This window comes from Arachis ipaensis, chromosome B5, assembly GCF_059453495.1.
Source record: "Arachis ipaensis isolate K30076 ecotype BB chromosome B5, ASM5945349v1, whole genome shotgun sequence".
Classification (NCBI taxonomy): Eukaryota; Viridiplantae; Streptophyta; class Magnoliopsida; order Fabales; family Fabaceae; genus Arachis; species Arachis ipaensis.
The window spans coordinates 93,013,170-93,039,198 of record NC_142440.1 but is presented as its reverse complement, the minus strand read 5'-3'; the positions used below and the strand labels follow the sequence as shown (position 1 = coordinate 93,039,198).

The window sequence follows — 26,029 nt, the reverse complement described above, 5'->3', positions numbered from 1 at the left end:
TCATGAATGGAGAGATAGAGGGTGAGGTGGGTGGGGATCCTGTGAGATTCACAGATCCTGAGATGATCCTGTGGGTCCACAGATCCTGAGATGATCTTGTGGGGTCCACAGATCTTGAGGTGTCAAGGCATTTACATCCCTGCACCAATTTAGGCATGCAAAATGCCCTTGCACACAACTCTGGGCGTTCAGCGCCAGGTTGGTGCCCATTTTGGGCGTTCAACGCCCATTTGTTGCCATTTCTAGCGTTGAACGCCAGAACCATGCTTGTTCTGGGCGTTCAGCGCCAGGATGTTGCCCATTTTGGGCGTTCAGTGCCAGAACCATGCTCTGTTCTGGCATTTGAACGCCAGGCAGATGCTCCTCCAGAGTGTGATTTTTCTTCTGCTGTTTTTGATTCCGTTTTCAATTTTTATATTTATTTTGTGACTCCACATGATCATGAACCTATAAAGACATATAACTAAGAAGAATATAGTTAGATAAATAAAGATTGGGTTGCCTCCCAACAAGCGCTTCTTTAATGTCAATAGCTTGACAGTGGGCTCTCATGGAGCCTCACAGATGTTCAGAGCATTGTTGAAACTCTCCAACACCAAACTTAGAGTTTGGATGTGGGAGTTCAACACCAAACTTAGAGTTTAGTTGTGGCCTCCCAACACCAAACTTAGAGTTAGACTGTGGGGGCTTGGGTTGACTCTGCTTTGAGAGAAGCTTTTCATGCTTCCTCTCCATGGTTGCAGAGGGAGATCCTTGAGTTTTAAACACAAGGGAGTCCTTATTCTATTGAAGGACTATTTCTCCTCTGTCAACATCAATCACAGCTCTTGCTGTGGCCAGGAAAGGTCTTCCTAGGATGATAGATTCATCCTCTTCCTTTCCAGTATCCAGGACTATGCAATCAGTAGGGATGTAAAGGCCCTCAACCTTTACTAACACGTCCTCTACCTGTCCATAATCCTGTTTTCTTGAGCTGTCTGCCATCTCTACGGAGATTTTAGCAGCTTGCACCCTATAGATTCCCAGTTTCTCTATTACAGAGAGGGGCATGAGGTTTATTCCTGAACCAAGGTCACACAGAGCCTTAAAGATCATGGTGCCTATGGTACAAGGTATTATGAACTTTCCAGGATCCTGTCTCTTCTGAGGCAATGTCAGTTGATCCAGATCACTTAGTTCATTGATGAACAATGGAGGTTCAACTTCCCAAGCATCAATGCCAAATAATTTGGCATTCAGCTTCATGATTGCACCAAGAAACTTGGCAGTTTGCTCTTCAGTAACATCCTCATTCTCTTCAGAAGAGGAATACTCATCAGAGCTCATGAAGGGCATAAGGAGGTTCAATGGAATCTCTATGGTCTCTAGATGAGCCTCAGAGTCCTTTGGTTCCTCAGAGGGAAGCTCTTTATTGATCACTGGATGTCCCAGGAGGTCTTCCTCCTTGGGATTCACGTCCTCCTCTCCTTCTTTGGGTTCGGCCATGGTGCTTATGTCAATGGCCTTGCACTCTCCTTTTGGATTCTCTTCTGTATTGCTTGGGAGAGTACTAGGAGGGATTTCAATGATCCTTTTACTCAGCTGGCCCACTTGTGCTTCCAGATTTCTAATGGAAGATCTTGTTTCATTCATGAAACTTACAGTGGCCTTAGACAGATCAGAGACTAAGTTTGCCAAATTAAAAGTATTTTGTTCAGAGTTCTCTGTCTGTTGTTGAGTGGATGATGGAAAAGGTTTATTATTATTAAACCTGTTTCTTCCACCATTATTAAAGCCTTGTTAAGGCTTTTGATCCTTCCATGAGAAATTTGGATGATTTCTCCATGATGAGTTATAGGTGTTTCCATAAGGTTCACCTTAGTAATTCACCTCTGCTATTGCAGGGTTCTCAGGATCATAAGCTTCTTCTTCATAAGAAGCATCTTGAGTACTGTTGGATGCAACTTGCATTCCATGCAGACTCTGAGAGATCATATTGACTTGCTGAGTCAATATTTTATTCTGAGCCAATATGGCATTCAGAGTATCAACTTCAAGAACTCCCTTCTTCATAGGCGTCCCATTACTCACAGGATTCCTTTCAGAAGTGTACATGAGCTGGTTATTAGCAACCATGTCAATGAGTTCTTGAGCTTCTGCAGGCATTTTCATTAGGTGAATGGATCCACCTGCAGAAGTGTCCAGTGACATCTTTGATAGCTCAGATAAACCATCATAGAATATATCCAGGATGGTCCATTCTGAAAGCATGTCAGAAGGACACTTTTTGGTCAACTGTTTGTATCTTTCTCAAGCTTCATAGAGGGATTCACCTTCTTTCTATCTGAAGGTTTGAATATCAGCTCTAAGCTTGCTCAGCTTTTGAGGAGGAAAGTACTTGGCTAAGAAAGCCGTGACCAGCTTATCCCAAGAGTTCAGGCTGTCTTTGGGTTGAGAATCCAACCAGATTCTAGCTCTGTCTCTTACAGCAAAAGGGAAAAGCATGAGCCTGTAGACTTCAGGATCTACTCCATTAGTCTTAACAGTATCACATATCTGTAAGAATTCAGTTAAGAACTGAAAAGGATCTTCAGATGGAAGTCCATGAAACTTGCAGTTCTGCTGCATCAGAGAAACTAATTGAGGTTTCAGCTCAAAGTTGTTTTCTCCAATGGCAGGAATGGAGATGCTTCTTCCATGTAAATTGGAATTAGGTGCAGTAAAGTCACCAAGCATCTTCCTTACATTATTATTATTTTCGGCTGCCATCTCCTCTTCCTGTTCGAAAATTTCTGAAAGGTTATCTCTGGATTGTTGTATTTTAGCTTCTCTTAGTTTCCTTTTTAGAGTCCATTCAGGTTCTGGATCTGCTTCCACAAGAATGTTCTTGTCCTTGCTCCTGCTCATATGACAAAGAAGAGGGCACAGAAAAAATAATAATAATAATATGGATCCTTTATACCACAGTATAGGGATCCCTGTGTGAGTAGAAGAAGAGGGGGAGACAAAGAATGTAATATAATGGAAGAAACACAACTGTGAGGATGGCAGAGATGTGAGATGAGATGTTAGTAGATGAATAAATAAATAGAATAAGGTGAGAGAGAAGGAATTTTCGAAAATGATTTTTTTTTTTTGAAAAAGAGTTAGTGATTTTTGAAAATAGTTTTTGAAAAATGTTAGTAATTTTCGAAAATTAAGATTTAAAAATTAAAAATTAAAATAATTAATAAATTAAAAAGAAATTTTGAAAAAGGGGAAAGATATTTTCGAAAATGAGAGAGAGAGAGTTAGTTAGGAAGTTTTGAAAAAGTTAAGAAACAAACAAAAAGATAAGATATTTTTGAAATCAAATTTTTGAAAAAGATAAGAAGATATTTTTGAAAAGATATGATAGAAATTAGTTTTTGAAAAAGATTTGAAAAAACACAATTAATGACTTGATTCACAAGAAATCACAATATATGATTCTAGAACTTAAAGTTTGAATCTTTCTTAACAAGTAAGTAACAAACTTGAAATTTTTGAATCAAAACATTAATTGATTATGTTATTTTCGAAAATTTTATATAAAAATATGAAAAATATTTTTGGAATTTTCGAAAATAACTAAGAATTTTGAAAAAGATTTGATTTTTGAAAAAGATTTTGAAAAAGATAAGATTTTCAAATTGAAAATTTGATTTGACTCATAAGAAACAATTTGATTTTAAAAATTTTTTGAAAAAGTCAACTCAATTTTCGAATTTGATGAGAGAAAAAAAAGGGAAAGATATTTTTTTGATTTTTGAAATTTTTATGAAAAACATGAAAATTATGCAATGCATGAAATTTTTAGATCAAAACATTGAATGCATGCAAGAATGCTATGAATGTCAAGATGAACACCAAGAATACTTTGAATGTCAAGATGAACACCAAGAACTTATTTTTGAAAAATTTTTTTATGCAAAGAAAACATGTAAGACACCAAACTTAGAATTCTTTAATGCTTAGACACTAAGAATTCAAGAATGCATATGATAAACATGAAAAGACACAACAAAAAAAATCATCAAGATCAAACAAGAAGACTTACCAAGAACAACTTGAAGATCATGAAGAACACTATGAATGCATGATATTTTCGAAAAAATGCAAGATGCATATGCAAGTGACACCAAACTTATAATGTGACTCAAGACTCAAACAAGAAACAGAAAAATATTTTTGCTTTTTATGATTTTCTAAATTTTTTTTTTGGATTTTTTTTCGAAAATTAATTGAAAAAGGAAAATAAGGATTCCAAAATTTTTAATATGAATTCCAGGAATCTTGCATTCTTAGTCTAAAGCTTCAGTCCAGGAATTAGACATGGCTTTACAGCCAGCCAGGCTTCACATGCTTCATGAAACACTAGAATTCATTCTTAAAAATTTTGAATCAAATTTTTGAAAACATTTTTATATTTTTTTCGAAAACAGATGAGAAAATTTTGAAAAATTTTTGAAAAATTTTTGAAAAGAAAATAAAAATAAAATTACCTAATCTGAGCAACAAGATGAACCGTCAGTTGTCCAAACTCAAACAATCCCCGGCAACGGCGCCAAAAACTTGGTGCACGAAATTGTGATGTCCAGGCTCGAACAACCCCTGGCAACGTGAGCAACTTGGTACGCGTAATCGTGATTACACTTTAATGATGTAAAATTCATGGCTCTTTCTTTCCCTGGCAATGGCGCCAAGAACATGGTGCCAATACCATGGTTCACAACTTCGATACAACTAACCAGCAAGTGCACTGGGTCGTCCAAGTAATACCTTACGTGAGTAAGGGTCGAATCCCACGGAGATTGTTGGTATGAAGCAAGCTATGGTCACCTTGTAAATCTCAGTCAGGCGGATATAAAGTGATAATGGTGTTTTCGAATATTATATAATAAAATAGGGATAGAGATACTTATGTAAATCATTGGTAGGAATTTCAGATAAGCGAATGGAGACGTTTTTTGTTCCTCTGAACCTCTGCTTTCCTGCTATCTTCATCCAATCAGTCTTACTCCTTTCCATGGCTGGCTTTATGTGATACATCACCATTGTCAATGGCTACTTTCGGTCATCTCTCGTAAAAGTGATCCAATGCCCTATCACGGCACGGCTAATCGTCTGGAGGCATCACCCTTGCCAATGGCTTCATCTTATCCTCTTAGTGAATAATATGCTCACGCACCCTGTCACGGCACGGCTATTCATCTGTCGGTTCTCGATCATGCTGGAATAGGATTTACTATCCTTTTGCGTCTGTCACTAACGCCCTGCAATCGCGAGTTAGGAGCTCGTCACAGTCATTCAATCATTGAATCCTACTCGGAATACCACAGACAAGGTTTAGACCTTTCGGATTCTCTTGAATGCCGCCATCATTCTAGCTTACGCCACGAAGATTCCGGTTAGGAGATCTAAGAGATATTTATTCTAGCTTATTTCATGTAGAACAGAGTGTTTGTCAGGCACGCGTTCATAAGGGAGAAGGATGATGAGCGTCACACATAATCATCACCTTCATCACGTTCTTGGGTGCGAATGGATATCTTAGAAGCGAAATAAGATGAATTGAATGGAAAACAGTAGTACTTTGCATTAATCTTTGAGGAACAGCAGAGCTCCACACCTTAATCTATGGAGTGTAGAGACTCTACTGTTCAAAATACATAAGTGAAAGGTCCAGGCATGGCCGAGAGGCCAGCCCCCATGGTCTAAGAACTATGCATTCCCAGATGTTCCTAAGATCCTAAGGTGATCAAAAGATGTCTAATACAATAGTAAAAGGTCCTATTTATAATAAACTAGTCACTAGGGTTTACAGAAATAAGTAATTGATGCATAAATCCACTTCCGGGGCCCACTTGGTGTGTACTTGGGCTAAGCTTTAACTTTCCACGTGCAGAGGCCATTTGTGGAGTTGAACGCCAGGTTTGGATCCATTTCTGGCGTTCAACTCTGGTTTTTGATCCATTTCTGGCGCTTAACTCCAGAATTGGGTAGAGAGCTGGCGTTGAACGCCAGTTTGCGTCGTCTAAACTTGGGCAAAGTATGGACTATTATATATTGCTGGAAAGCCCTGGATGGCTACTTTCCAACACAATTAAAAGCGCGCCATTTTGAGTTCTGTATCTCCAGAAAATCCACTTTGAGTGCAGGGAGGTCAGAATCCAACAGCATCAGCAGTCCTTCTTCAACCTCTGAATCTGATTTTTGCTCAGGTCCCTCAATTTCAGCCAGAAAATACCTGAAATCACAGAAAATCACACAAACTCATAGTAAAGTCCAGAAATGTGAATTTAACATAAAATCTATTAAAAACATCCCTAAAAGTAACTAGATTCTACTAAAAACATACTAAAAATAATGCCAAAAAGCGTATAAATCATCTGCTCATCACATCCCTTCTCAGATCCTACTCGAAATACCACAGATAAGGTTTAGACTTTCTGGATCTCAGGAATGGCTGCCAATGGTTCTAGCCTCTACCACGAAGATTCTAATCTCACGGACTCGGTCTGTGTATTAGAAATCCAAGAGATACCCACTCAAGTTGTCGCCCAATGACTACGTTGAGCTTAGATAGAACGGAAATGGTTTTCAGGAACGCGTTCATAGGTTTAAGAATAATGATGAGTGTCACGGATCATATCATTCTCCAAATTGAGGTATGAGTGAGTATCTTAGAATAGAATCAAGCGTGATTGAATAGAAAATAGTAGTAATTGCATTAATTCATGAAGAACAGCAGAGCTCCACACCTTAATCTATGGGGTGTAAAAACTCCACCGTAGAAAATACATAAGTGAAAGATGTTTAGGCATGGCCGTGAGGCCAGCCTCCAAACGTGAACATGGTCTCCAAGTATAGTCTCAAAAGTCTCTAAGTATAATAGTAAAAAGTGCTATTTATTCTAAACTAGTTACTAGGGATTACAGAAAATAAGTAACTAAGAGCAGATAGTGCAGAAATCTATTTCCGTGGCCCACTTGGTATGTGCTTGGGCTGAGCATTGAGCTTTACACGTGCATAAGCCATTCTTGGAGTTAAACGGCAGCTTGGGTGCCAGTTTGGGCATTTTACTCCAGAAAAACGTCAATGGTGGGCGTTTGAACACCAGTTTGGGCCATCAAATCTCGAGCAAAGTATGAGCTATTATATATTGCTGGAAAGCCCAAGATGTCTACTTTCCAACGCAATTGAGAGTGTGCCAATTAGGTTTTTGTAGCTCTAGAAAATCCAATTCGAGTGCAGGAGGGTCAGAATCCAACAGCATCTGCAGTCCTTTTTCAGCCTCTGAATCAGATTTTTGCTCAGGTCCCTCAATTTCAACCAGAAAATACCTGAAATCACAGAAAAATACACAAACTCATAGTAAAGTCCATTAATTTTATTTTTGAATAAAAACTAATAAAAATATAATAAAAAGTAACTAAATCATACTAAAAACTATGTAAAAACAATGCCAAAAAGGGTATAAATTATCCGCTCATCACAACACCAAACTTTAATTGTTTCTTGTCCCCAAGTAACTAAAAACTAAATAGGTTAAAAAGAAGAGAAAATACAATAAATTCCAAAAATATCAATGAAGATTAGTTTCAATTAGATGAGCGGGGCTAGTAGCCTTTTTGCTTCTGAACAGTTTTAGCATCTCATTTTATCCTTTGAAGTTCAGAATGATTGGCATCTATAGAAACTCAGAATTTAGATAGTGTTATTGATTCTCCTAGTTCAGTATGTTGATTCTTGAACACAGCTACTTTATGAGTCATGGCCGTGACCCTAAGCATTTTGTTTTCCAGTATTACCACCGGATACATAAATGCCACAGACACATAACTGGGTGAACCTTTTCAGATTGTGACTCAGCTTTGCTAGAGTCCCCAGTTAGAGGTGCCCAGAGCTCTTAAGCACACTATTTTTGCTTTGGACCATGACTTTAATTGCTCAGTCTCAAGCTTTTCACTTGACACCTTCACGCCACAAGCACATGGTTAGGGACAGCTTGATTTAGTTGCTTAGGCCAGGATTGTATTCCTTTGGGCCCTCCTATCCATTAATGCTCAAAGCCTTGGATCTTTTTTACCTTTGCCTTTTGGTTTAAAGGGCTACTGGCTTTTTCTGCTTGCTTTTTCTGCTTGCTTTTTCTTTTTCTTTCTTTTTTTTTTCCTTTTTTTTCGCATTTTTTTCGCAAGCTTTATTTTTCACTGCTTTTTCTTGCTTGAAGAATCAATTTTATGATTTTTCAGATTATCAATAACATTTCTCTTTTTTCATTATTCTTTCAAGAGCCAACAATTTTAACATTTATAAACTTCAATATAAAAAATATGCACTGTTCAAGCATTCATTCAGAAAACAAAAAGTATTGCCACCACATCAAAATTATTAAACTATTTTCAAGATAAAATTCAGAATTCATGTACTCCTTGTTCTTTTGCAAATAAAAACATTTTTTCATTTAAGAAAGGTGAAGGATTCATAGGACATTCATAGCTTTAAGACATAGACACTAGACACTAATGATCATGTAATAAAGACACAAACATAGACAAAACATAAAGCATAGAATTCGAAAAATAGAAAAATAAGAACAAGGAAATTAAAGAACGGGTCCACCTTAGTGATGGCGGCTAGTTCTTCCTCTTGAAGATCTTATGGAGTGTTTGAGCTCCTCTATGTCTTTTCCTTGCCTTTGTTGCTCCTCCCTCATGACTCTTTGGTCCTCTCTGATTTCATGGAGGATGATGATGGAATGCTCTTGGTGCTCCATCCTTAGTTGCCCCATGTTGGAACTCAATTTCCCTAAAGATGTCTTGATTTTCTCCCAATAGTTTTGTGGAGGAAAGTGCATCTCTTGAGGCATCTCAGGAATTTCTTGATGAGGAATTTTCTCATGCTCTTATTGAGGTCCATGAGTGGGCTCTCTTGTTTGCTCCATCCTCTTCTTAGTGGTGGGCTTGTCCTCATCAATAAGGATGTCTTCCTCTATGACAATTCCAGCTGAATTGCATAGGTTACAGATGAGATGAGTGAAGGCTAACTTTGCCAAAGTAGAGGGCTTGTCCGCCACCTTGTAGAGTTCTAGAGGTATGATTTCATGAACTTCTACTTCCTCTCCATTCATGATACTATGGATCATGATAGCCCGATCTATTGTAACTTCAGACCGGTTCCTAGTAGGAATGATAGAGCGTTGGATGAACTCCAACCATCCCCTAGCCACTGGTTTGAGGTTAAGCCTTCTTAGTTGAACCGGCTTGCCTCTGGAGTCTCTCTTCCATGGAGCTCTTTTCACACAAATGTCTATGAGGACTTGGTCCAACCTTTGATCAAAGTTGACCATTCTAGTGAAAGGGTGAGGATCTCCTCTTATCATTGGCAAGTTAAATGCCAACCTCACATTTTTTGGACTGAAATCCAAGTAATTTGACGTTGGTGATTTTTGCCAGTAAAGAATGTCATAAAAACAGTCGCGTTGTATATATAGTCTCTAAACCAACAAAAATCCATTCGTACAAACGTTTTGGTTGTCACAAGTAACAAACCCCTTTTAAAATTGATAACCGAGTATTTAAACCTCGGGTCATCTTCTCAAGGAACTGCAGGGAAGTATGTTCTTATTATTGGTTATGAAGATTGTAGAATTGGGGTTTTAAGAATGAGGAACAAGTAATTTAATGACGAGTAAATTAAATGGCAATTAAAAATAGATAAATAACTGTAAAGCAAACTTTTGGTAAGGTATGAGAAATTAGAGGTCCTATCCTAGCTATCCTTATCAATGATGATAATAATTGAATCTTAATTCCACTTTGTTAGCCTTTACTAAGATAAAGGAAAGTCAAGGGATTAATTGGTTTGATCTTCGGATCCTATTTATTTCCTAAGAAAAGATTGGGATTATGGAAGTTCAATTCAATTAACAAGATAACAATTATCAATCATATTTGAGTTTGACAACTCCTGAGTTACTGATTTCTTAACCAAAACCAAAAGAGAGAAAGTAAATCTACTAGAATAAAAATGTCTTCAGAGTAAAAGAAACAATAGCATAAATAAAAGAAATCAATATTAAACTGAAATACCTCAAATAACATTAATAAAAGAGTAATCTGTAACATGAAAGGATTCATAAAGTGACTTGCAAAAGTAAATAAAAGGAATATTGAACCTGATCAAAAGAAATAATCCTGAAAGCGAATAAAAATCCTAAATCTAAATCCTAATCCTAAAGAGAGAGGAGAGAGCCTCCCTCAAAACTAAATCTAAATCATGGAAAGTAAAAATTGGCGAGCTCCCCTCTGAATGGATGCATTCCCTCACTTTATAGCCTCTAATCTGTATTTTCTGGGCCAAAAACTGGATCAAAAATAGCCCGGTGATTTTTGTTACGTTTAGGTCGCGGGTAAGTGACGCGGAGGCATCGTCCATGCGGCCGCACGGGTTGAGGTTCGCAGATGCGACGTGGACGTGTCATTCACGCGTTCGCGTCGCCTAACTTCGGGGCAGCTATAGCGAATTATATATCAAATCGAAGCCCCGGACATTAGCTTTCCAACACAACTAAAACCGCATCGTTTGGACCTCTGTAGCTAAAGTTATAGTTGTTTGAGTGCGAAGAGGTCAGGCTGGACAGCTTAGCAGTTTCTCCAACTTCCCTGCCCTATAATCTCTCAAAACACTTAACACACATATCAAGGCATCTAATGGTAATAAGAGAGGATTAATAATAAGCAAATATAAGATCAAAGAAGCATGTTTTCAATCATAGCACAAAACCAGGAAGGAAAATGTAAAACATGCAAATAGTATAAATAAGTGGGTAAAGAGTTGATAAAAACCACTCAATTGAGTACAAGATAAACCATAAAATAGTAGTTTATCAACCTCCCCACACTTAAACAATAGCATGTCCTCATGCTAAGCTCAAGAGAAGCTATAAAGATGAAGAGGAATGGTAGGATGTATGAAATGCAACCTATCTATATGAATGCAACTATATGCAAAAATGTTTCTACCTACTTGGTTAAAAATAAATAAGTTCCCCAAGACAAACATAAATCAGATTTCACTAATTCAAATTATACAATAAAGGACAAGTAAACTTGTAAGAAGATAGCTAATGAAAGCAGGGAACATAGAATCAAGCATTGAACCCTCACTGGTAGTGTATATCACTCTTACTCTAAGGTGTCTAGGGTCAATCACTCTACTCTTCTCTAGTCATGCTTTCTAAACCTTGTTCTTCATCTAACCAATCAACAATATTTAACATACCAATGCAAACATTATGAGGTCTTTTTCAAGGTTGTAATGGGGCTAAGCTAAGGGTAAAGGTATATATATGGCTAAGTGAGCTTTATAAATTGAATCTTTAATTAACCTAAGCTCTCACCTAATATACATATACTCTATATACTTTTAAATTCATGCCTAGCTACCCATAATTCCCACTTTTGTATAATTCCCATACTCATGTACGAAATTTTCTTTAATTTTTATCACATGTGCATTGATCTTTTATTAAACTTAATATTGGGGTAATTTTGTCCCCTTATTTACTTATTTATTGAGTATTTTTTGGATTTTTCTCTTTTTTCTTTTTTTTTTTGTAGAGAAACAAACATAACTTATCAATGCACATGGATTTTCTATTATTTTTCTATTTTGGTTTTTTATAAGTAGGTTTCCAAATTCCTAATATTCAAATAAATTAGAAACATTATACTTTTCCTTTATTAACCCATGTTCCCACAATTTTCCCACACTTAATTAACACACTATCTTAAGCTAACCAAAGATTCAATTGGGATAATTAATTTTTTTTCCGCTTAAGGCTAGTGATGTGGTAAAATATAGAACAAATGGGGATTTCAAGGCTCAAAGTGGCTGACAAGGGTGATTTAAAGGGTAGGCTTATTTGGGATAAGTGAGCTAAAATCAAATAATGGCCTCAATCATATGCAAGCATGTAAATACACTAAATATTGGACATATAGACTAAAACAAAGTAAAGATCACAATTATAGAGAAGTAAACACACAAGAATAAAATATTTATGGTTAAATAATGTAACCATGTAAATAAGCTCAAAATCTCACAGGTTGTGTGTTCTTTGGCTCAAAAACCATGTTCCAAATACAACTTCAAACAAATTTAACAAAAAAAATTTCAATTTAAATTAGTGAAATTTTTCAAAAAGGGTCTTTAGAAGAATTTTATTACTTTAACCAAGTAGTAACTAGATGCATAAAATCAAACAAATATGCAAATGCAACAACTAATTTAACAAAGAAAATTAAACATTGGTGCTAAAATATGAAGTGACTAACCCATGGAAGTCGGTATCGACGTCCCCAAACTTAAAGATTGCACCGTCCTCGGTGCATGCTGAGATGTGCAGGTGGACGGGCTGTTCCAACTGATGCTTTTCTTCAAGGATTGTGCTGATGGACTTGTTTGTCTCCCCATGTAAACGTCTTCTGGTTCCCTTCTGGGTGGCCATCCTGAAAGAAAAAGGGAAGAAGAGTAACCCAGAAATAGAGATAAGAAAATAAAAGAAGTATGGGTGGGTTAATGCCAAATGATAAGGGTCTCATTTACATGGAAGCTTCAACATGTAAGTGAGAAAATAATAGAAGCCATGGCATACCAGTGGTGCAAAATTGCAACAATGGGGAAGAGAGTGTGGAAAGAGAGATAATATAAATTCATGTCAATGCAAAAAGTAATACAGGTATAAAAGATTGGCATTGATTTAAATAATATTACCTAACCAGAATAAAACAAGTCACAAGCACCAAGATAATACCAGAAAAGATATAACAGTTGAATAAGAACATTTGAACACCAATGGTAAAATAATAAATTTAGAAAAGAAAAGAAAAATATGCACAAAATTAAAATGCAATGAATGAAATATTCAAATAAATTAAGTGAAATAGAATGAAAGATAAGAAGAATGAGAAGGGAAAGAATGGAAGAAGAAGTAAGTAAGAAAGGAGGGAGGAAAAACTAGATTGGGGGAGAAAAGATAAGATATTTGGCAAATTAGGATAAGCTGTGCGGCGCAAGCGACGCGGTCGCGTGGGGCACGCGGTCGCGCGGCTTGCGCTTAAACTGATTGACGCGATCGCGTCGGTCACGCGGTCGCGTAACACAATACATGCTACTGGCGCGAGGGCAGCCTCACGCTCGCACAACTCTCTGTTCAAATTATTATTAGTGCCAAATTTTAAGTGACGCGATTGCATGGGGCATGCGATCGCGTGAGTGGGCTTTAGAAGAATGTGACGCAGTCGCGTGGGTCACGCGGCCGCGTGGGTAGAATTGTGCGTTCAGCACCAATCCAGCACCACTCTAGCACAATAATTAGTTGTGCACCCTTTTACGTCGAAATCCAGGGCACGCGGCCACGTGGGGCACGCGGTCGCGTGGGAGGCCATTATTCCCATATGACGCGGTCGCGTCAGCAACGCGGTCGCGTGGGACGATTTGTGCCATTGACACGCCTCCAGCGCTGCTCCTGCGTAACTCTCTCTTCATATTAGTGTTGTCTCCCATCTCCTTGCGACGCGGACGCGTCGCTGATGCGGTTGCGTCGCTTGCTCAATTTTTTTTTTTGTAGAATGCAGAATGCAGTATGCAGAATGCAATGCTTAATGCGAATGCTATGCATGATTCCAGGTTCAATAAAATAAAATAAAATTCAAAAACAAACAAAACTAAATAAAATTAAAATTGCAAAAGGAACGATCATATCATGGTGGGTTGTCTCCCACCTAGCACTTTTAGTTAAAGTCCTTAAGTTGGACATTAGATGAGCTTCCTGTTATGGTGGCTTGTGTTTAAATTCATCCAGAAATCTCCACCAATGTTTGGAATGCCAGCAGCCTCCGGGGTCCCAAACTAGGCATGTGAAGCTTTTGAGCAGCTTCAAACAGATTTTCAGGCTCCCGGGGTGATGAATATCAAAATATTTTCCAAGATCCCAAACTTTGGTTCTAAATCCGCCTTCGTTTTGATCTATATTTTTCCATCCGGGCGTTTTAGAAAGTAGATTCTCACCATAGTGACCAAACGTTTTCTGAGATCCATTCAATTGAGCATGATACCAATCCATGCAATTCGATTTGAAGCATGAAACCTTATTGAACCTTGTACACCAGCTCTGAGTACGAGCCATTTCCCTCTTACTCTTAAAGCCGCAGAGGGCTCTAAGCTGGCCATCTGTTTCAAGTAAACCATATTCAAGTGAATAAGTAAAGTTAAAGGTTAAGGATTGTACCCACTTGAAGCTTGTATTAGGCGGTAATGGCCTTGGGGTAGGTGTTTCTGGTGGTTCTGTAAGTTCTACTCCCTTGTGCTCTTCTGTGAATTCCTCCACTTCTTCGCAGGATTCTTCAAATGCATCTGTATCCTGGTCAAAGTCTTCTATGTATTCCTCATCACTCGAGTCATAGATCGGAGGTTGAGAGAAATCTACCTCTGCATCATCTTCACATTCATTTGGGGAAGGTTCTTCAATCTCAGAGAATTCACTTACGGATGCAAGTTCATTACTAAGAGAGCTTGACTTGTGACTATCATCATCAAGGGAATTTGTGTCCTGGGTTATTCTGTCTAGTTCTTCATAAACGACTTGCCTTGGGGATTGTGCAATGTCCTCCTTAGCATCAACTGTAACATCCTTGACGGAGTTCTCCTCAACTCTGGATTCCCATGGAGGTTCAGTGATGAGCGGATAATTTATACGCTTTTTGACATTGTTTTTAGTATGTTTTTAGTAGGATCTAGTTACTTTTAGGGATGTTTTCATTAGTTTTTATGTTAAATTCACATTTCTGGACTTTACTATGAGTTTGTGTGTTTTTTTGTGATTTCAGGTATTTTCTGGCTGAAATTGAGGGACTTGAGCAGAAATCAGATTCAGAGGTTGAAGAAGGACTGCTAATGCTGTTGGATTCTGACCTCCCTGCACTCAAAGTGGATTTTCTGGAGCTACAGAACTCGAAATGGCGCGCTTCCAATTGCGTTGGAACATAGACATCCGGGGCTTTCCAGAAATATATAATAGTCTATACTTTGGCCAAGAATAGACGACGTAAACTGGCGTTCAACGCCAGCTTTCTACCCAAACCTGGCGTCCAGCGCCAGAAAAGGAGCCAAAACCAGAGTTGAACGCCCAAACTGGCACAAAAGCTGGCGTTCAACTCCAAGAAGGACCTCTACACATGCAACACTCAAGCTCAGCCCAAACACACACCAAGTGGGCCCAGGAAGTAGATTTATGTATCAATTACTTACTCATGTAAACCCTAGTGGCTAGTTTATTATAAATAGGACCTTTTACTATTGTATTAGGTATCTTTGGTCTCAGTTTTAATCCATTGTTCATCTTAGGAGACTATTGATCACGTTCTAGGGGCTGGCCATCTCGGCCATGCCTGGACCTTTCACTTATGTATTTTCATACGGTAGAGTTTCTACACTCCATAGATTAAGGTGTGGAGCTCTGCTGTTCCTCAAAGATTAATGCAAAGTACTACTGTTTTCTATTCAATTCATCTTATTTCGCTTCTAAGATATCCATTCACACCCAAGAACGTGATGAAGGTGATGATTATGTGTGACGCTCATCACCATTCTCCCCTATGAACACGTGCCTGACAAACACTTCCGTTCTACATGAAATAAGCTAGAATGAATATCTCTTAGATCTCCTAACCAGAATCTTCGTGGCGTAAGCTAGAATGATGGCGGCATTCAAGAGAATCCGGAAAGTCTAAACCTTGTCTGTGGTATTCCGAGTAGGATTCAATGATTGGATGACTGTGACGAGCTTCAAACTCGCGAGTGCTGGGCGTTAGTGACAGACGCAAAAGGAGGGTGAATCCTATTCCAGCATGATCGAGAACTGACAGATGATTAGCCGTGCTGTGACATATCATGTGAGCATATTTTTCACTGAGAGGAGGGGATGTAGCCACTGACAACGGTGATGCCCTTGCATAAAGCCAGCCATGGAAAGGAGTAAGACTGATTGGATGAAGATAGCAGGAAAGCAGAGGTTCAGAGGAACGAAAAGCATCTCCATTCGCTTATTTGAAATTCCTACCAATGATTTACATAAGTACCTCTATCCCTATTCTATTATTTATTATTCGAAAACACCATTTTCAATTTATATCTGCCTAACTGAGATTTGCAAGGTGACCATAGCTTGCTTCATACCAACAATCTCCGTGGGATTCGACCCTTACTCACGTAAGGTATTACTTGGACGACCCAGTGCACTTGCTGGTTAGTTGTATCGAAGTTGTGAACCATGGTATTGGCACCATGTTCTTGGCGCCACTGCCAGGGAAAGAAAGAGCCATGAATTTTACATAATTAAAGCGTAATCACGATTGTGCATACCAAGTTGCTCACGTTGCCAGGGATTGTTGAAGCCTGGACATCACAATTTCGTGCACCATTCAGCGTCTCCTAGATCTTCAACCAACTCTTCTTCTTGTACAATGACAGCTTCTTCTACTTGTTCTAGTACGAATTTATGCTCTGTCTTGTCCACTGGAGTTTCTAGTGTCTCCTTCATGCTACGCTCTTCATTAGATTGTCCACATGAGGCTGTGGTCAATCCTTGAATGTTCGCGCGTCTAGAAGCTAATTGAATTACTGCTTGCTCCAGTTGTCGAATGGTTGTTTGAAGTTTATTTACTGTTGCCTTGAGGCGAACCTCTGATTCTCGGGGTGATGGATTTGGACATGATACATAGGGAAGTGGTGGTGCTTGGGGGTGATTGGATTGGAACTGGGGTAGGAAAGGATCATACGGTGGCGAATGGTGAAGAGAAGCTTGTGAGTGTGGTGGTTCGAGGTTATGTTGAGAAGATGGTCTATAGGCACGGGGTGGGGCTTGTTGGTAGTTACAAGGATGTCCACCATATCTATCGGCTGGGTATGCACTGTAGAATGGTCGTTGTCCATGATATCTTGGAGGGTGTTGTTGCCTGAAGGGTTGATTAGATCCTCTTGGCTCCATCCATCCTTGATTGGTCTAACCTTGATACATATTCCTGCTGTAACTTCTATTTCCTTCAACAAAGCTAGAACCAAACTCAAAGCGAGAGGGGTGAGAGTTCATAGTAGCAAATAAAAATAAAAAGGAGAAACAGAAATAAATAAACAAGTAAAAGAAAAATATGTACAATAACCAATAATAAGGCACACGTTAGCAGTTCCCCGGCAACGGCGCCATTTTGAAGAACTGAAGATTGATGGTTTAGAGGTTATAGTAAACTCTCGTTGCAAGTATAGTTACTAAACCAAGCAATCAACCTTTCTTACAAACGTTTTGGTTGTCACAAGTAACAAACCCCTTTTAAAATTGATAACCGAGTATTTAAACCTCGGGTCGTCTTCTCAAGGAACTGCAGAAAAGTATGTTCTTATTATTGGTTATGATGATTGTAGAATTGGGGTTTTAAGAATGAAGAACAAGTAATTTAATGACGAGTAAATTAAATGGCAATTAAAAATAGATAAATAACTGTAAAGCAAACTTTTGGTAAGGTATGAGAAATTAGAGGTCCTATCCTGGCTATCCTTATCAATGATGATAATAATTGAATCTTAATTCCACTTCGTTAGCCTTTACTAATATAAAGGAAGGTCAAGGGATTAATTGGTTTGATCTTCGGATCCTATTTATTTCCTAAGAAAAGATTGGGATTATTGAAGTTCAATTCAATTAACAAGATAACAATTATCAATCATGTTTGAGTTTGACAACTCCTGAGTTACTGATTTCTTAACCAAAACCAAAAGGGGGAAAGTAAATCTACTAGAATAAAAATGTCTTCAGAGTAAAAGCAACAATAGCATAAATAAAAGAAATCAATATTAAACTGAAATACCTCAAATAACATTAATAAAAGAGTAATCTGTAACATGAAAGGATTCATAAAGTGACTTGCAAAAGTAAATAAAAGGAATATTGAACCTGATCAAAAGAGATAATCCTGAAAGTGAATAAAAATCCTAAATCTAAATCCTAAAGAGAGAGGAGAGAACCTCCCTCAAAACTAAATCTAAATCATGGAAAGTAAAAATTGGCGAGCTCCCCTCTGAATGGATGCATTCCCTCACTTTATAGCCTCTAATCTGTGTTTTCCGGGCCAAAACCTGGGTGAAAAACAGCCCAGAAATCGCCGCCTGCAATTTCTGTTACGTTCAGGTCGCGGGTAAGTGACGCGGAGGCATCATCCATGCGGCCGCGCGGGTTGAGGTTCGCAGATGCGACGCGGACGCGTCATTCACGCGTTCCTGTCACCTAACTTTGGGGAAGCTATGGCGAATTATATATCAAATCGAAACCTCGGACGTTAGCTTTCCAACGCAACTGGAACTGCGTCGTTTGGACCTCTGTAGCTAAAGTTATAGCCGTTTGAGTGCGAAGAGGTCAGGCTGGACAGCTTAGCAGTTTCTCCAACTTCTTGTATTCCTTCCACTTTGCATGCTTCCTTTCCATCCTCTGAGCCATTCCTGCCCTGTAATCTCTAAAAATACTTAACACACATATCAAGGCATCTAATGGTAATAAGAGAGGATTAATAATAAGCAAATATAAGATCAAAGAAGTATGTTTTCAATCTTAGCACAAAACCAGGAAGGAAAATGTAAAACATGCAAATAGTATAAATAAGTGGGTAAAGAGTTGATAAAAACCACTCAATTGAGTACAAGATAAACCATAAAATAGTGGTTTATCATAATTCCCTCGAACCATTGTGAGCCAATTCTTTGGGTTCGGGTTCACACTTTGATCATGGCCGTTCTTAGTGATCCATGCATTGGCATAGAACACTTGAACCATTAAGATTCTGACTTGTTGGATTGGGTTGGTGAGAGCTTCCCAACCTCTTCTTTGAATCTCACATCAGATCTCCGAATATTCACTCTTTTTGAGATGAATCTCTCCATCTCCCATGACTCGGAGGTGGAAGCAATTGCCTTCCCTTTCCTCTTTCTAGAGGTTTTTCCGGTCTTAGGTGCCATTAATGGTTATGAAAAAATAAAAAGCAAAGCTTTTTCTCATACCAAACTTAAAAGGTTTTGCTCATCCTCGAGCAAAAGAAGAAAGAAAGGAGTAGAAGAAGAAGAAAAGGAGGAGATGGAGGGGAGGAGTGGATTTGGACAAGGGGGTAAGTGTGTATGAGGTGTGAAATTAAAGGTTGTAAGGAGGGGTATTAATAGGGTAAGAGAGAGAGAGGGAATTCGGTTATGAAGGGGTGGGTTTGGGAGGGAAATGGTTTGAATTTGAATTGTGAGGTAGGTGGGGTTTTATGATGGATGGATGTGAGTGGTGAAGAGGTTGTGGGGAAGAGGGTAGGATTTGATAGGTGAATGGTGTTTGGGGAAGAGGTATTGATGTGATTGGTCAAGGGTATTTGGGGAAGAGTGTTATGGAAAGGTGTGAAGAGGAGAGAAGAAGAGGTGGGGTAGGTGGGGATCCTGTGGGGTTCACAGATCCTGAGGTGTCAAAGAATTCTGCTCCCTGTACCATTCTGGCATTAAACACCAGTTTGCTGCCCTTTTCTGGCATTTAACGCAAGCCAGACATCCTTTTCTGGCGTTAAACGCCAGTATGTCTGCCAATTTTGGCGTTTAACGCCAGCCAGACACCAGACACCTTTTTCTGGCGTTAAACGCCTAGAATGCTGCCCATTCTGGCGTTTAATGCCCAGAATGCTGCCAGACTAGGCGTTAAACGCCCATTCTGCTATCCTTACTGGCGTTTAAACGCCAGTAAGCCTGTCCTCCAGGGTTTGCTATTTTTGATGCTGTTTTTATGACTTCACATGATCATCAACCTAAAAAAAACATAAAATGACAATGGAAAATAAATAAATATAATTAAATAACATTGGGTTGCCTCCCAATAAGCGATTTTTTAATGTCAATAGCTTGATAGTGAGCTCTTAGAGAGCTTCACAGAGACTCAGAGCTTAATGATGGCCTCCAAACACCAAAATTAGAAGTTGTGTGTGGGCTCTGTTTGACTCTGTATTGAGAGAAGCTTTTCATGTTTCCTCTCCATGGTTACAGAAGAAGATCCTTAAACCTTAAACACAAGGTAGTCCTCATTCAATTGAAGGACTAACTCTCTGATAGCAAAAATTGTGTTGGTTAGGATTTTCTCTTGTAGAAATAAGAATTTCGTTGTAAGCATAGCTCCAAACCAACAAATAACTCTCACATCAAATTAAAATATGGTTTTGTCACATGTACAAACCCCAATAAAAATTAACCGAAGTATTTAGACTCCGGGTCGTCTCACGAAGAATTACAATGAAGTGATCAATTATTGGTTATAAAGGGGGTAAGGGGGTTGGTTTTATATTTTTGCAAGAAAGTAAATGGCAAGAAAAATTAAATGACACGAAGAGTAAAAAGAGCAATTAAAGAAAGCAAGTAATAAAGAGAGACATTCATGGGAAAGATTGAGATCATAGGCTTTCTATCCTAGTCATGCAATGATTAATTCATCTTATTTAGTCAACTCCAACAAATAGGGAGAAAGTCAAACAAGACTAATCAATCATACCACAATAATACACAAGAATTTATCTCATTACGTCATCTCCAACATTGGAAGAAGGTATCATATTATCTTCCATGAGAGAAAGTCTAACAAGACTAGCTAATCTCAATCCAAAAGTCCAAATCAACTTACTAATTAAATTAGCAAAAGATTAGCGTCAATGGAAACAATATTAGCTAACAACTCTAGATCACCAACATAAGTTGGGTTTTCATGACTCAAGATTACCTAATTACTCTTTCCAAGCCAAGAATGCTCAAAATCTACTCTAACATTCTTCCAAGCATTTTATCAAACACTTGGAAGGCATACAAGGAAAGCATGATAAAAGTGCAAGAATGATAAATCTACCAACTACTAATTGCAAGAAAAGTAAATCAACAACTCAATTCATCAATAAAAAGAACATCAAACATTAATTTGCATTAAAAGAAAATGGAAATCCAACAAGGGTTCATCAACATAAAAGTAACAAAATAAAGGAAATGACAAGTAAAACTAGAAGAGTAGAGATATAACAACAAGAAATTAAAAGGAAAAACTAAATCAAAACAAGAATTAAAACTTGGATCCAAGAAGAATTAACTAAAACTACCCTAAAATCTAGAGAGAGGAGAGATCCTCTCTCTCTAGAATTCTACCCTAAAACATGATGAAAACTAAACTATGACTACTTGGTTTATTCCCCCTTCAATCCTTGGGTTCAATAGCATCAGAAATGGGTTAGATTGGGCCCAAAATGAGCTGCAAAATTGCTGAGGGCGATTTCATTAAAGTGGACCCACGGGCAGAATCGACGCGCACCCGTACATAGCGCGTGTGCGCCCCTGATCGCGAAGCAACATATGGTAAAATTTCTATCATTTCGAAGCCCCGAATATTAGCTTTCCAACACAATTGGAACCGCCTCATTTGGATCTCTGTAGCTCAAGTTAAGGTCGATTGAGTGCCAGGAGGTCGGGCTTGACAGCTTTACGGTTCCTTCATTTCTTCATGAGTTCTCCCAATTTGCATGCTTTTTCTTCATTTCTTCCATCCAATACTTGCCTTATGATCCTGAAATCACTCAACAACATATCAAGGCATCGAATGGAATTAAAGTGGATTAAAATTGGCTATTTTAAGGCCTAAAAAGCATGTTTTCACATTTAAGCACAAATCAAGGGAGAATTATAAAACCATGCTATTTCATTGAATAAATGTGAGAAAAGTTGATAAAACCACCCAAATTAAGCACAAGATAAACTACAAAATCGGGGTTTATCACTCTCCTCTGTCCACATCAATCACAGCTCTTGCTGTGGCTAGGAAGGGTCTTCCAAGGATGATGGATTCATCTTCATCCTTCCCAGTGTCTAGGATTATGAAATCAGCAGGGATGTAAAAGCCTTCAACCTTCACTAAGACATCCTCTACAACTCCATAAGCCTGTTTTCTTGATTTGTCTGCCAATTCTAGTGAGAATTTAGCAGCTTGTACCTCAAAGATCCCTAGTTTCTCCATTACAGAGAGTGGCATGAGGTTTATTCCTGACCCCAGGTCACATAGAGCCTTCTCAAAGGTCATGGTGCCTATGATACAGTGTATGAAGAACTTTTCTGGATTCGGTTTCTTCTGAGGTAATTTCAGTTGAACCAAGGCATTCAGTTCATTGATGAGCAATAGAGGTTCATCCTCCCAAGTCTCATTACCAAATAGCTTGGTATTCAGCTTTATGATTGCTCCTAGGTACTAAGCAACTTGCTCTTCAACAATATCTTCATCTCTTCAGAGGAAGAATACTCATCAGAGCTCATGAATGGCAACAGTAAGTTCAGTGGAATCTTTATGGTCTCTGTATGAGTCTCAGATTCCTTTGGTTCCTCATTAGGGAATTCCTTAATGGTCAGTGGACGTCCATTGAGGTCTTCCTCACTGGAAATCACTGCCTCTTCTTCCTCTATAGGTTCGGCCATGTTGGGTATACTGATGGCCTTGCACTCTCTCTTTGGATTCTCTTTTGTATTGCTTGGGAGAGTACTAGGAGGGATTTCAGTAACTCGTTTACTCAGCTGACCCACTTGTGCCTCCAAATTTCTGATGGAAGACCTTGTTTCAGTCATGAAACTGAGAGTGGTCTTAGATAGATCAGAGACTATGGTTGCTAAGTCAGAGAGGCTCTGCTTAGAATTCTCTGTTTGTTGCTCAGAAGATGATGGAAAAGGCTTGCTATTGCCAAACCTATTTCTCCCAACATTATTATTATTGAAGCCTTGATTAGGCTTCTGTTGATCCTTCTATGAGAAATTAGGATAATTCCTCCATGAAGGATTGTAAGTGTTTCCATAGGATTCTCCCATGTAATTCACTTCTTCCATTGCAGGATTCTCATGGTCATAAGCTTCTCTTCAGAGGAGGCTTCTTTAGTACTGCCGGATGCAGCTTGTATTCCAGTCAAATTCTGAGAAATCATATTGACTTGCTGAGTTAATATTTTATTCTGAGCCAATACGGCATTCAGAGTATCAATCTCAAGAACTCCTTTCTTCTGAGTCATCCCATTATTCACAAGATTTCTTTCAGAAGTATACATGAACTGGTTATTTGCAACCATTTCAATGAGTTCCTGGGCTTCTGCAGGCATTTTCTTAAGATGAAGGGATCCACCAGCAGAGTGGTCCAATGACATCTTGGACAATTCAGACAGACCGTCATAGAATATACATAAGATGCTCTATTCTAAAAGCATGTCAGAAGGACACCTTCTGATCAAATGCTTGTATCTTTCCCAGGCTTCATAGAGGGATTCACCTTCCTTCTATCTGAAGGTTTGGACTTCTACTCTAAGCTTGCTCAACTTTTCCTAAGAGTTCAGGCTTTCTTTAGGTTGTAAGTCCAACCATATCCTAGCTCTGTCTCTTACAGCAAAGGGGAAAAACATAAGCCTGTAGACCTCAGGATTAACCCCATTGGTCTTAACAGTATCACAGATTTGCAAGAATTCAGCCAAGAACTGAAGAGGATCTTCCAATGAAAGTCCATGAAACTTGCAATTTTGCTGCATTAGAGAAACTAATTGAGGTTTAAGCTCAAAGTTGTTTGCTCCAATCGCAGGAATTGAGATGCTTCTTCCATAGAAGTCAGAAGTTGGTGCAGTAAAGTCACCAAGCACCTTCCTTGCATCTCCACCATTGTTGTTGTTTTCGGCTGCCATGTCTTATTCTTTTTCAAAAATTTCTGTAAGGTCCTTTCCAGAGTGTTGTGCTTTAGCTTCTCTTAATTTCCTATTTAGAGTCCTTTCAGGTTCAGGATCTGCTTTAATAAGAATGTTCTTATCCTTGTTCCTGCTCATATGAAAAAGAAGAGAACAGAAAAGAAGAGGAATCCTCTATGTCACAGTATAGAGATTCTTATGTGAGTAGAAGAAGAGAAGAATAGAAGAATAAGGTAGAGAGAGAATAAATTCTTGATAAAACTTAACAAATTACATGCAAATTCACTAGGAAAAGATAGGAAAGATGCTCACGCATCCCTAAACCTAACAAAAACTAATAAACAAGCAAAAGGTAAACATATTCACATATTCACAATAGCCAATAACATAACACCATTGCAATTCCCTGGCAACGGAGCCAAAAATTTGATATGAAAAATTATTGTCGGTCTAGAAATTCTCTTAATAGAAAAGGAATTTCTTTGTTATAAGCATAGTTCTAAACCAACTAATAATTCTCAATCAAATTTTAAAATATTGGTTGTCACAAGTACAAACCCCAATGAAAATTAACCGAAGTATTCAAACCTCTGGTCGTCTCACAAGGAATTGCAATGAAGTGCTCAATTATTGGTTATGAAGAAATATGGGGGGTTTGATTTGGAAATTAGCAAGAAAAGTAAATAACAAGAAAATAAATGACAAAAGCTAATAAAAGAAAGGAAAGGAACTCTTGGCTAGACATGGGAATTGAGATCACCATCCTTGTCATCAAACCATATATTGACAATTATGAGGACCCATTAAGTCTACTCCTATACTTGAAGTAAGTACAATATCTACCTCAATGTATTAAGTACGTCAAGTAGGCTTGATCAACATCAATCTATAAGTCCTAACCTAGCTACTAATTGACTTAGTAGTAGGTTAGAGTCAATGGTTATCAAATTGACCATATAGGGTTCTCAAATCACCAATTCATTGAGACCCAATGACTCAAGGTCCCCCAATTCCCTTAGCCTAGGCCAAAAGTAAAGAGAACTACCCAAAAACTAGAGGAACCATTCTATCAAACACCTAGAGTGCAAGAAAGGTAAACATCATAAAATGCAAGAATTAATAAAAGCTACAACTAACATGAGCAAGAAATTAACAATAACAATGAAGATAAACATAAAGAGACATGGGAACAAAAAATTGCATTAAAAGAAAATTGGAATCAACAAGGGTTCATAAGCATAAAAGTAACAAATAATGGGAATACAAGTAAAACTAGAAGAATAGAGATGTAACAACAAGAAATTAAAAGGGAAAACTAAATCAAAACAACAATTAAAGGCTGGATCTAAGGAAAATTAACCTAAACTACCCTAATTCTAGAGAGAAGGGAGAACTTCTCTATCTGAAATTCTACCTACAACATGATAAAATTTACACTATGAGTCTCCTCCTCCCAATCCCTTGCCATCCTTGGGTTCAAAAGCATCATAAATGAGTTGGATTTGGGCCTCCTTGAGCTCAGAAATCGCCCCCGTATATTGCCCTTAAGTTGGTCACGTGCCGCTTGTCACGCATACGCATGGGTCACGCATACGCATCATTGGAAATTTTCCTGTCACGCGTGGGCATGGGGTGACGCGTGCACGTCACTTGCGAAACTTTCATTTCACGCATACGCATGGGTGATGCGTGCGCATGGCATTCAATTAAGCAAATCCTCATTTCTTCATGAATTCTCCATTTTTGCATGCTTTTTCTTCATTCCTTCAATCCAATCTTTGCCTTCGAATCCTAAAATCATTTAACAAACATATCAAGGCATCGAATGGAATTAAATTGAATTAAAATTAGTGATTTAAAGCCCTAAAAATCATGTTTTTACTCTTAAGCATAAATTAGGAGCAATTCATAAAACTATGCTATTTCATTGAATAAATTTGAGAAAATATGATAAAATTGCCTAAATTAAGCACAAGATAAACCACAAAATTGGGGTTTATCAAGAGACCCAGAGAAAAGGTTGGGAAGTCCTAACCAGTCCCATTTAAAATGTTGGGATTCTAATGGTGCAAGAGTTCTATGCTAATGCATGGGTTACAAAAAACCATGACACTATTGTAAACCCAAATCCAAAGAATTGGAGCACCATGGTCCGAGGTAGAATCTTAGATTTCAGCCCGAAAAGTGTGAGGTTGGCGTTCAACTTTCCTCTAATGCAAGGAGAC

The 26,029-nt window shown here is 38.3% G+C and overlaps 2 non-coding genes across 2 annotated transcripts; both read left to right on the top strand.

The window, feature by feature from the left end:
- Positions 1–2,244: 2,244 nt before the first annotated feature.
- LOC148564997 (small nucleolar RNA R71) lies at positions 2,245–2,352 on the top strand. Its single transcript, XR_015884744.1, has one exon. It is a non-coding gene; the product is annotated as a small nucleolar RNA R71 (small nucleolar RNA).
- Positions 2,353–23,333: 20,981 nt separating this feature from the next.
- On the top strand, positions 23,334–23,441 carry LOC148564996 (small nucleolar RNA R71). Its single transcript, XR_015885129.1, has one exon. It is a non-coding gene; the product is annotated as a small nucleolar RNA R71 (small nucleolar RNA).
- Positions 23,442–26,029: the final 2,588 nt, after the last annotated feature.